Below are 10,379 nucleotides of genomic sequence, written 5' to 3'. Positions count from 1 at the left end.
AGAAATGTAGGGCATTATTTAAAGAATGCTGTCTTTGCCAGGAAAAATTTAGGTTCAGAGTGGGTGAGTAGGTTAGGTGGACTGGTGAAGACTTGCCTAGAGCACTGTCAGGTTCTGGGTCCTTGGCTACAGGCAAAAGTGAGCAATTTGCACATTGCCCTGAAACAGGGCTGTTTGAGATTTTAATGAAGTCAGATTTGTCCTAGAGAAGATACAGCAACAGTTTTCAAATATGTAGAGGACTATTCTGAGTACTCATTTTTTATTGATACATCTTGTCTACACTTCTTTATTGATATGTGTTCTGTGAGAGCTGGAAAGCACAGATTAAAGAGCAGAAGTAAACTTCAGGTTAGGAATGACAAATGACAGGAGAAATGGAGAATCAATTGGACAGAAGGCCAGAGGGAAAATGGGACCTCTAACTTCAGGTTGCTTGCTTAAGAACAAGTTGGGTGAGACTCCCTAAGCAATTGGAGTGTGTAGATGATTCTGCCTTGGGAAGACCTAGCTCAGCCCCTGAGGTTGCACCCATGGCTCTACCAAGGTTTTATGAGTGTTGTTGTGGTTGCTGTGGGTGCATCATAAGTAGGATAGAGAAATGAGTATTACTAATTAAACAAGAGGCTGCTCAGAAGCACAGCATTGCATAAAGCAAGGATAGCTCTGTAAAAGCAGGCGAAAATTCCTTGGGGAGCTCTAATCTGTGAGTAGTTACCAAGTCTGGCAAAGATTCAGATGCTTTACACAGCCAGTATGTGAAAAAAGCAAGACAAGTTAAAGGTAAATGTCACATTCAGGTGCTGGAGCATGTTCATAGAAGAATGGGGAAGATGAAGAGATGGGGAAGGTTCTAGAGAAGAAATCTTATGAGGAGTGGCTGTGAGAACTGGGGTTCTTTACAGCAGCTTCTTTAGAGAAGGAAGAATACAAATAAAAAAATTAGTAAGAGTGCCTACGCTTATTATTACAAGAACTGTCTTCTTTTCTCTAACTATTTCTGTTACTATAACAAAGCAAATCATAATTAACTAGGGACCCAAAGACTCCTCACATTCCAGCTAAATCCTACAATTTTTCTGTCCAAAAACTCTCACTAGATTTTCTTAACAAAACTGTTAAAACCTACATAGCAGTGAAGCTCCTGTCTCCAGTCTCCCTGGGAGCAGGGGCTTCCTGGGGCTGTGTGTGCAGTTGAACCTGCATTCACAAAGCCAGCAACAGAACTCACACTAACCCAGGTGTGCTCCCACCCTCACTGTCCTTGACTGTGTGAGCACAAAGCCACACACTCCCCCAAACCATTGGAATTTTGTCCACAAAGTTGGGGACATGGATGCTTTACAGAATTCTTTTACTATAACCCAACTACTTTAATTGATGTGTCAGAACCTTGATTGCTGTAATCGCTCTTCTCTCCAATGTTCACATTCACAAATTGTTCAGCCTTGGTGTGCTGTGTACTCACTAAAAGGAAAACCTTGTTTTCTTCTGGAGATGGTACTTCAGAAATGTAAGCACGCAGAAATGCAGAAATGTCTTTTGATGGCTTGAGTGTCTTGTTTGTGACTGTATCTCCTCCATAAAGCTGTACCTGCTTTGTGTTTTTTCTGTGACCAGTCCCCAGGTTCTTTTAAGCCTTGCATTCACTGATCACTGTATTAGATGACTGTGTTAGATTTCATTTCTCCTCTCCTCTCCTTCCTTCTTTCCCTTTTACCTTTTCCATTTTCTGTATTCCTAAGGATCTGCCCTTGTTCTTTGCTGATCTGTAAGTCAGCAGCACCTCAAAGACACTGAGGTGCTGGAGCGTGTCCAGGGAAGGGCAGTGGGGATGGAGGAGGGTCTGGAGCACAAATGCTCTGAGGAGTGCCTGAGGGAGCTGGGGCTGTTCAGCCTGGAGAAAAGGAGGTTCAGGGGGAACCTTGTCCCTCTCTACAAGTACCTGAAAGGAAGCAGTAATGAGCTGGCTGTTGCTCTCTTCTCCCAAGAAACAAGCAATAGGACAAGAGGAAAGGGCCCCAAGTTGTGCCAGGGTTTAGGTTGGATATTAGGAAAAATATCCTCATGGAAAGGGTTGTCAATCACTGGAAGAGGCTGCTCAGGGGAGTGGTGGAGTCCCCATCACTGGAGGTGCTGACAAGACACCTGTGCTGTAAATGTGGCACTTGGGGACACGGTTTAATCATGGACTTGGCAGCCCTGGGTTAACAGTTGGACTTGAGAATCTTGAACATCTCCTCGCACCTAAATGATTCTGCCATTCAGTAAGTCAGTAAGAATAATTTGAAAAAACAATTTGCAGAAAAATACTTGGGAAATATCTGTGCATTCAAATGTTACCTTTTCACATTTTAATTAGAACAAACACAGAAATAATATTTGTAGCAGATATTCATCCTTCAATGAGCCCCAAAAGCTCTCTCTTTCAACACAGATTCCACAAACTGTCTTCTAGCTTAATCAATATTTAATATATTCTCACTGCAGGCAGAAGGGAGTGAACCCTTTGCACAGGCTAATGCCAAGGCAAAGCAGTACCCAGCTTCCTTAAAAGAAATAAAGAAATTCAGCTTGCCTTCCTCTTCCTATGCTAAACACCCAGTGGTGTTTAGCATAAACAAAGAACTAGCATAATCACCATTATTTAAAAAAAAAAAAATGGAACTACCTTTTCTAGTGCACCCTGGTTTTATTCTTCAGGGTACAAGCACATTGCATGTGTGTGTGCACCTGCCTGCACATGCCACATAACTGGGGAGGGGGGAAGATAACATGCAGAATAATGTAATTACTCATTCTTGAATAGAAGGATAATTACTGTCACAGAAACCCACATAACTTGCAGATCTTTTTGTTCTTTTTAAGATGATAAATACAGTATTTTCCATTTTCTAACAGGATGCATCCTTTCCTTCTGATTTCCCTTCCCCCCACTTAGGCTGAATTACATACATTGCAAATTAATAACAAGGGTTATCTGTTGCCATATAGGAAAATAAAAGCTTACCTGGATTTTTTAAAAAATAAAAGTAATGCCATGTCTCTGGAGTCACAGTGGTTAGTCACTGATTGGGCTGTTACCTGCAACAAACTTCCTTTAAGAATGACTTTCAACATCCAGAAGAGGATGGGGAAAAAGAGATAGGAGGAGAAAAAGACACAATGACTGACCACATGCTGACTTTTAAAATTCACAGTGAATCTCACATTTAAAAGCAATGATAGCCTATGTGAGCCTTGCTGTCAGTCACCCCCAGATCATAATCTGGGGGCAGGTGGGAGGCAAAGCAGTGCAAAAAGACACATGAGCAGCCAGGAGCTCACAGCTTCTGACAGCTGGCCAGGTGCCCTTTTTCCCTCCTCCTTCCATCCAGAGAGGCCTTTGGAAATGGAGAGAAATGCCACTGTGTGAGTAACCATCTGTTTGGATATAGTCTCATAAATAGCTTTATTTAAAGATGTCTTTTAAGACCTGTTGCCAAACTATAGGCAAGGAGAGTACTTTTTTAAGTATAAACCTAAATGTACTGCCTGACTTTAGGATATTAGGGCAACAGAAGCAGAGCAGGTACTGGGAACTGCTTTAATGGGACTTTTTAACAGCTGCTAACAGAACAAGCCTGCTCTTCTTTAGTGACAGTGACGTTGAGGAAAAATTTCAAAGACTCCATGGGAGCCTGGAGCTCACAAACATCTTTATGTCTCTGTGAACAACAGTAGCTTAGGCAGCATCTGTTCTCACAGCTTCTGGAAAACAGGATTGAGATTATTCCTGCACTGCAAATACCCACTAAGGTTAGGTTTATACTGCATTTAGCTTAAAACTGACTGGGTTTTGATGCCTGTATAACTATGACATCATACCACTTAATGTAACCGATTCCAATGTGTTTACTGGGATTTTTCTCCCACCTGTGACCTCAGAATCATAGAATTATTTATGTAAGGAAAGACATCTAAGGTCAAGTCCAACTGCTAACCAAGAACTGCCAAGTCCACAATTGAACCATGTCCCCAAGTGCCACACTTACACGTCTTCTCACCGTGATGGTAACTCCAGTGATGGTCACTCCACCACTTCCCACTGCTGTGGTTTGATACTGTCCCAGTGCCAGGCACCCAGAGAGTCGCTCACTCACCCTACCCTGCCACACCTGTAATGGAGAGAAAAAAACAACAAAGGGTTCATGAGTTGAGATGAGGACTGGGAGAAAACACCCCAAGGGCAAAAGAGGCTCAATTACAGTTGCAAAGTGAATTTACTACTAACAGAATCAGAGGAGGATAATGAGAAGTAAAATAAGCCCTTTAAATCCTTTTTCCTCCCAGCCCCTCCCTCCTTCCCACTGACAGCACAGGGAGACAGGGCATGGGGGCTTTGGTCAGTTCATCACTGAGATTTTCTTCTGCAGCTCTGGGAGAGGGGAGTCCTTCCCCTGTGACACCGTGGGGTCCCTCCCACAGGAGACAGCTCTCCATGAACTGCCCCAGCCTGGGTCCCCTCTCTTGAGCAGCAGCCAAACCACACCTGCTGCAGTGTGAGCTCCCCCCACGGGCATACAGTCCCAAAAAACTGCTGTGGCGTGGGCCTTTCTGCCACAGGGTGCAGTCCTTGAAGGACAGGCTGCTCCAGCCTGGAAGCAAAGGTCCCCTCTCTCCACCAGGACTCCCACTGGATCACAGCCTCCTGCAGGCATCCACCTGCACCTACATGGGCACCTTCTCCATGGGCTGCAGGTGGAGCAACCCCCATGGATCCTCACAGGCTGCAGGTGGATCCCTGCATCCCCCATGGGCTGCAGGGGCACAGCTGCTTCACCATGGTCTCGCCACATCCTGCAGAGGAATCTCGGCTCCAGCACCTGGAGCAGCTCCTCCTCTCCTTCTTCACTGCCCTTGGTGCCACCATGTTGTTTTCCCTCACGTCCTCCTCACTTCCTCCTCTCCTTTGATCAGAGGCATTACCAACCTCTCTCATCGGCCCAGTTTTGGCCAGCAGCATGTCCATCTTCAGAGCCATCAGAGATTGGCTCTGCTGAACATGATGGAAGCTTCCAGCAGCTTCTCATAGGAGCCACCTCTGTGGACACACCCCTACCAAAACACAGGCCATGCAAAACCAGTACACTTTGGCAGCGTGTTTCAGTGCTTGATCAACCTTTCAGTGAAGCTGATTTTCCTAATATCCAGTCTATACCTCCACTGGAACAACATGGGGCCATTTCCTCTTGTCCTATTGCTTGTTTCTTGAGACAAGAGACCAGCACCCAGCTCACTACTGCTTCCTTCCAGGCAGTTGCAAAGAGCAATAAGGCCTTCCCTGAGCCTCATTTTCTTCAGGCTAGAACCCAAACAAAGGGTTCTAGGCTGGAGAAAGCTAAGCAACCCAAACTCCCTCAGCTGCTCCTTGTAGAATTTGTTCTCCAGACCCTCCACCATCTCCATTGCTCTCCTCTGGACATCTCAATTCCACCACCTCAATGTCCTTCTAAAAGTGAGGGCCCAAAACTGAACAGAGAATTTGGGGTGTTGCCTCAGCAGCGCCAGATGATTGCTGCCTTCATCCTGCTGGGCACACTGTTGCTGAGCTTCGTGCTGCCCCAATTTCACTGTCAGTAGTAATCTGCTATGTCTGAATATGCCTTCTTAAGCTTCTGAGCACTAAACCTAAAAACCTTCAGCTTGGGAAGTTCTCTCTGTTTTAATTTTTTAGATAAATCTGGTAAATAAATCAACTTGTGTGGTGCCATCCCAAATCCCCTCACCTGAAATGGAAGACAATTCATCCAAGACAGATTACTTTGCCAGTTCCAGGAACTCATACCTTGCTATGAAAGTAATAATAAATAACCAAGAACAGCCTACTCCACACTCCACCAGAAATAGCATGCTAGCTGCCTGCTCTAGGCTCCAATTGAAATTCTGTCTGTTTGCAATAGCATCCTTAGCAACCAAAAAATCACACAAGACAATTCCTTTAGGTGAGGTGTATCCAAGCAGCCAGCATTTAAAATGCAAGCTTTTCTTGTGGGCCTGAAAAGCTAATTTCTCTACAAAAATCTTGAATTTATTTAAAAGTTTTATCCAATGTATCTTTCTTACTCACAGATTTAGCATATCAATGTTCCTAGGAAGTCATAATCATTGCTTTCATTCTATAGATTTCCTTGCCCTCTAACAACTCAGATTGTGTGTTGTCTCAGCCATTTCCTTCAAGTCAGCTCTGACAGCTGAGTCAGACCAGAAGAATGGCTGAATTAAAAAGCCTGACAATCCTCTACCCCTTATTCAGCCAATAACCTCATTTGTTCATTGATTGGAAATTAAAGATGATAGAAGTGCTTTTATTATTTTTGTTGGTGATGATCTACAACTCTACTATTTTGTGCAAACCTCTCTATTACTCACTTAGGGCCAAATTACTGTGGCGACAGAACAGGAAAGCCCATAATAAAATACAGTAAAAATGTCAGAGAGGAATCAGTTTCAGCCAGGCACGTGTATCCTACTGGTGCTCACAGCCCAGCCGAAGGTTCAAGCCTTTAAGTCCCAGTGCTGTTCCTTTTTGCAGCAACATGCAGCAGGATGTTTGCAGCATGTCACTTCTCCAGCAGTGGGAATACAGCAGCCTCTTCCCTGGCTGCAAAGAAGGACTGTACTGCCTGGGGTGAAAATGGATAAGTCAGTCCCCACTCTGCTAAAAGTGGAGCTGAGGCTTGTGTTAGCCTCATTGTGTGTTCTGCTGATAGCTGAAATGTTCTCTGCAGTTCAAAATTCATATTTTTGCTCTCCTAATTATCCCTTAGCTTAGCTTCTGATATTGGAAAATTATCCTCTAATTCTCTTCCTTTAATCAGATGGTTTATATTTTTAAAAATTCTTGATTATACTCATTTTCATATCCCCACTTAAACATAGTTAGCATTTGCTGACCTCTATCCCATGTTAAAAGAGCGATGAATTGACTGCAGTCACTCCAGCTGTTCACTAAATATTTTTCACATTTCTAGAGTGGATTATTCATTCAATATGGGATTTAAACTTCAGTATTTGAAAGATTCCTTTTTTAAAATGTTCTTCACACTTATCCATCCAGGCTTTTGACACTTAAAATGATGTAATTGCAAGATCTGAGGTGCTTCTAAATAAAAAGTCATTTCACAAACACTTATTTTCTGACGGTGGGACATGGAGCAGGCTGTGTTCATACACACTGCTCTACAAATTTGAATGACTCCTGAACTATATCTCAGAACATCATCTCCCTTCACCTCATGTCTTCTCCTCTTGTGAAAGATAAGGAATTAAATGGCTTCATCCAACCTTTGGGGGAGTATATCTTTGAATATCTAAAAGGTTTTGTTTACACTTGCTCTGAATGTTTACAGCAACATTGTGACCTTTGGTAATGCCCATTGCTCCTGAACCATGTCCACACTTTTGATGATTTTTTATCAGTCTTCTCTGAGAAGTGCTGTCCTCAGTTATGGGGTACATTAATTTCATTAAGGACTCAATTCAGAACTTTAAAATATCTGGAGAAATTATTGACAAGTTTGTTTAAAAAAGAGCCGAAGAGCAAAAAAATCTAGTATTACACATGGCTTATTATTTTTCCAAGCAAAAAGCTTTCTTCTAATTTTCCACAGAATTAATTTTTTACCTGAGCAATCAGTGTTAAAAACATGTATTTGAGGCTTCAAAACCAAAATCTGTTTATCTGGGTTCACACAGCCCTTCTTTACGTCCTTTTTTGGATAGTAAAGCCATTAATGGAATATTGATATAGAGGAAAAAAAGTCAAGGACTAAGAAGAGAAAAAAAATCCTTGTGTTTATCACTAGCTCACTCTCAGACAGACAAATTCTTTCCTTCCTTTGAGGAGGACAGCAGTATATGAAAAAAAACCTGCCTAAACACTGAGGACATTTCTTTGGAATGCTGAATAAAAGTGGCAGCAAAATCAAAAGACAAATTGCCCCCAGGCACCCCAAGTGTACTAACGGCTGTCTGAGAGCCCAGAGAAGCACCTCAGACACTGCACTTGCTGCTCTCCTGGGGTAACCAGCATGCAAGTATGACAGAGGGGAAAAAAGCATTTTTGACAAAGTACCAGGTGCTCACCAGAACAAGCCCCAGTTGTAGGACTGGGGCAAAATAGCAGCCATAGGGTGGAGGCAAAACTGGCCAGAAAGCTGTGCTAGGAAATTAGTTATCAGTGTCAACCATCAAAATAAAAGGATGTATTGAGAAGGATTTTCCAGGAGTCTGTTCTCTGTCTGGCTTTATTCAATATTTTCATTAATTTGGATGGTGGAATAGAGATTGCATATTTGCATCTGACTCTAACCAAGCAGGAGATGGAAGTGATTAGGAGGTCAGGAATCAGATTCTGAATAAACTTCAGGAACTGCCTGAAAAAAACAGAAAAGTTCCACATTAATTTCTGCATTTCAGCTGCTTAAATACAGAGTGGGAAATGATTGACTGCTTAAGAGCTTTGCAGGATCTGGAGTTGTCACAATCTGAATGTCAGCCAATGACATCATGTGGCAGCAAAAAAAAAAATCCCAACGTGCTGGAATGTGTAAACAGCAGGGTCATCAGTAAGACATACAGAGCAATCCTTCTTTATTTGGGGCTGATAAAGCCTCAGCTAAAGCACTGAGTCCATTGAGGGACTGATTTGCACTCAAGTTGATATGAAGCATGAGCCCTAATCAGGACATACCAAAAGAGCAGTTGGAGGAAATGGGATGGCCAGAAAAGGAAGACTGAAGGAACTGATCAACAATCTTCAAAAATGTAAAGACCAGGGCAATAAGGAGGGCAACAGACAATTGAAACTCTCTCTTCAATGTAAAAGGTGTATACATCTTAAAGCAACTTTTACAGACCACTTATCTGTCTTGTAGTTACTGTGGCTCAAAAATAGCAAAAGTTTCTAAAAAGTTATTGATATATTACTTTTGTCTATAAAAATCTGTGCTCTTTATTTCAGGAAAAAACCCTTGAAAAGTAGGCATCGTTTGTAGGACATTGATCAATTCATCTTCTAGTTATTTCATTTTAGACTTGCTTCCTTTATTCTTTCTCACTGACATCTATGACATTAACCTCTTTCATCACATTACTTTTACCTTGCATGCCACATACTGTCCTTCCTCCTCCAATCCCTGAAAGCCCTGTTAATATATGAACAAATTTCTGTCGGTTTTCCATTGCTGTGGACCCAGGCATCATTCTCAAATTATTTGACTTCAGTGTCTGGTATGCTCATCAGCCATGAAATATCATTTCCTTCACCATAAGGAATGAGAAGACATCTCCCTTTCCTCTAACCCAATTCATTCAGCTGGGCTCACCACAACATGGTCCTCTCCTGAACACCTGACTACATTGCTGTGTTTGAATGCTTTTATGTTCCTTTGGCATGATGAGTGACAGCATTTCTTCCTTCAGCACACTTGCAGGACCCAGAGCACATTAACCATTCACAGCAGTACAGTTCTGCCATCCTGCTGAGTACTTCCTTCAGGCCAGGAATTGCAGTACAGCTCCCTGTCCAAGCACCTAAGCTTCTGGTCCATGGTCTTTTCCCCGACTTTATTTCATGAGCACTGCAGTGAATAACTCACATATGGGGGGGATATAAAGTAGTGGAAATAAGTAGCATTCATGTTCCATTAGAACTACCTTTCTGTTTGAGGTGGTGTGAGAGATGCACTGAGCAATGAAAAACAAAAATAAAATACCTCCCATGTCCTGCCAAAGGTTATCATTTCCCCAGGCATGCTATTGGGTATAGCTACATCAGGATTGCAACACATTTACTGTGAAGGTACAGAAATAAAATTTTAAAATTAAGTCAGTGTAAAATGAGACTGAAATATTTTTTAAGAAAGCTACTTTTTTTTAAAACTTTAATTTGCATAGAAGACACTAAATTTAGTGTTCTATGAATACAATTCTGTCTTCAAAACTTGCACATTATCTAAGTAATAAATACAAAAACCTCAAAAAAAGTGAAGCATTGTTGTTCATTAAGACACCATCCATTTTGTAAAAGCTAAAAATTCAGCTTCATTTTACATTTCTGTACCTTCATATTTATACTTCAAACAGTATCTTTTAACAGTATAAAACATACTGTTTTATACTAAATAGATAATTTTTCACTTTATACTTTTAAAAATGATTGTTCACTACATTTTAACATGGCTCTATAATAAACATATCTTACAGAAAGTTCATCTCACTGGTTCAAATGGAGTGCCATTGTCTGCAAGGTCTCATTTCAAAATTATTGTGCTTTTATCCTTTTTGTCATGCCACAGGTTGTGAAGTCCAAAATATTTACCATTCTGATTGTCAGA

The 10,379-nt window shown here is 41.8% G+C and overlaps 1 long non-coding RNA gene across 1 annotated transcript; it reads right to left on the bottom strand.

The window, feature by feature from the left end:
• Positions 1–3,010: 3,010 nt before the first annotated feature.
• On the bottom strand, positions 3,011–5,906 carry LOC141728358 (uncharacterized). Its single transcript, XR_012579286.1, has 3 exons — positions 5,769–5,906; positions 4,047–4,157; positions 3,011–3,084 (listed from the first exon to the last, which is right to left on the bottom strand). It is a non-coding gene; the product is annotated as an uncharacterized LOC141728358 (long non-coding RNA).
• Between the last annotated feature and the right edge of the window lie 4,473 nt (positions 5,907–10,379).

Source organism: Zonotrichia albicollis, chromosome 2 (assembly GCF_047830755.1).
Source record: "Zonotrichia albicollis isolate bZonAlb1 chromosome 2, bZonAlb1.hap1, whole genome shotgun sequence".
Taxonomy (NCBI): domain Eukaryota; kingdom Metazoa; phylum Chordata; class Aves; order Passeriformes; family Passerellidae; genus Zonotrichia; species Zonotrichia albicollis.
Note: the sequence above shows the minus strand (reverse complement) of the source record. Positions and strands in the feature narration are given on the sequence as shown.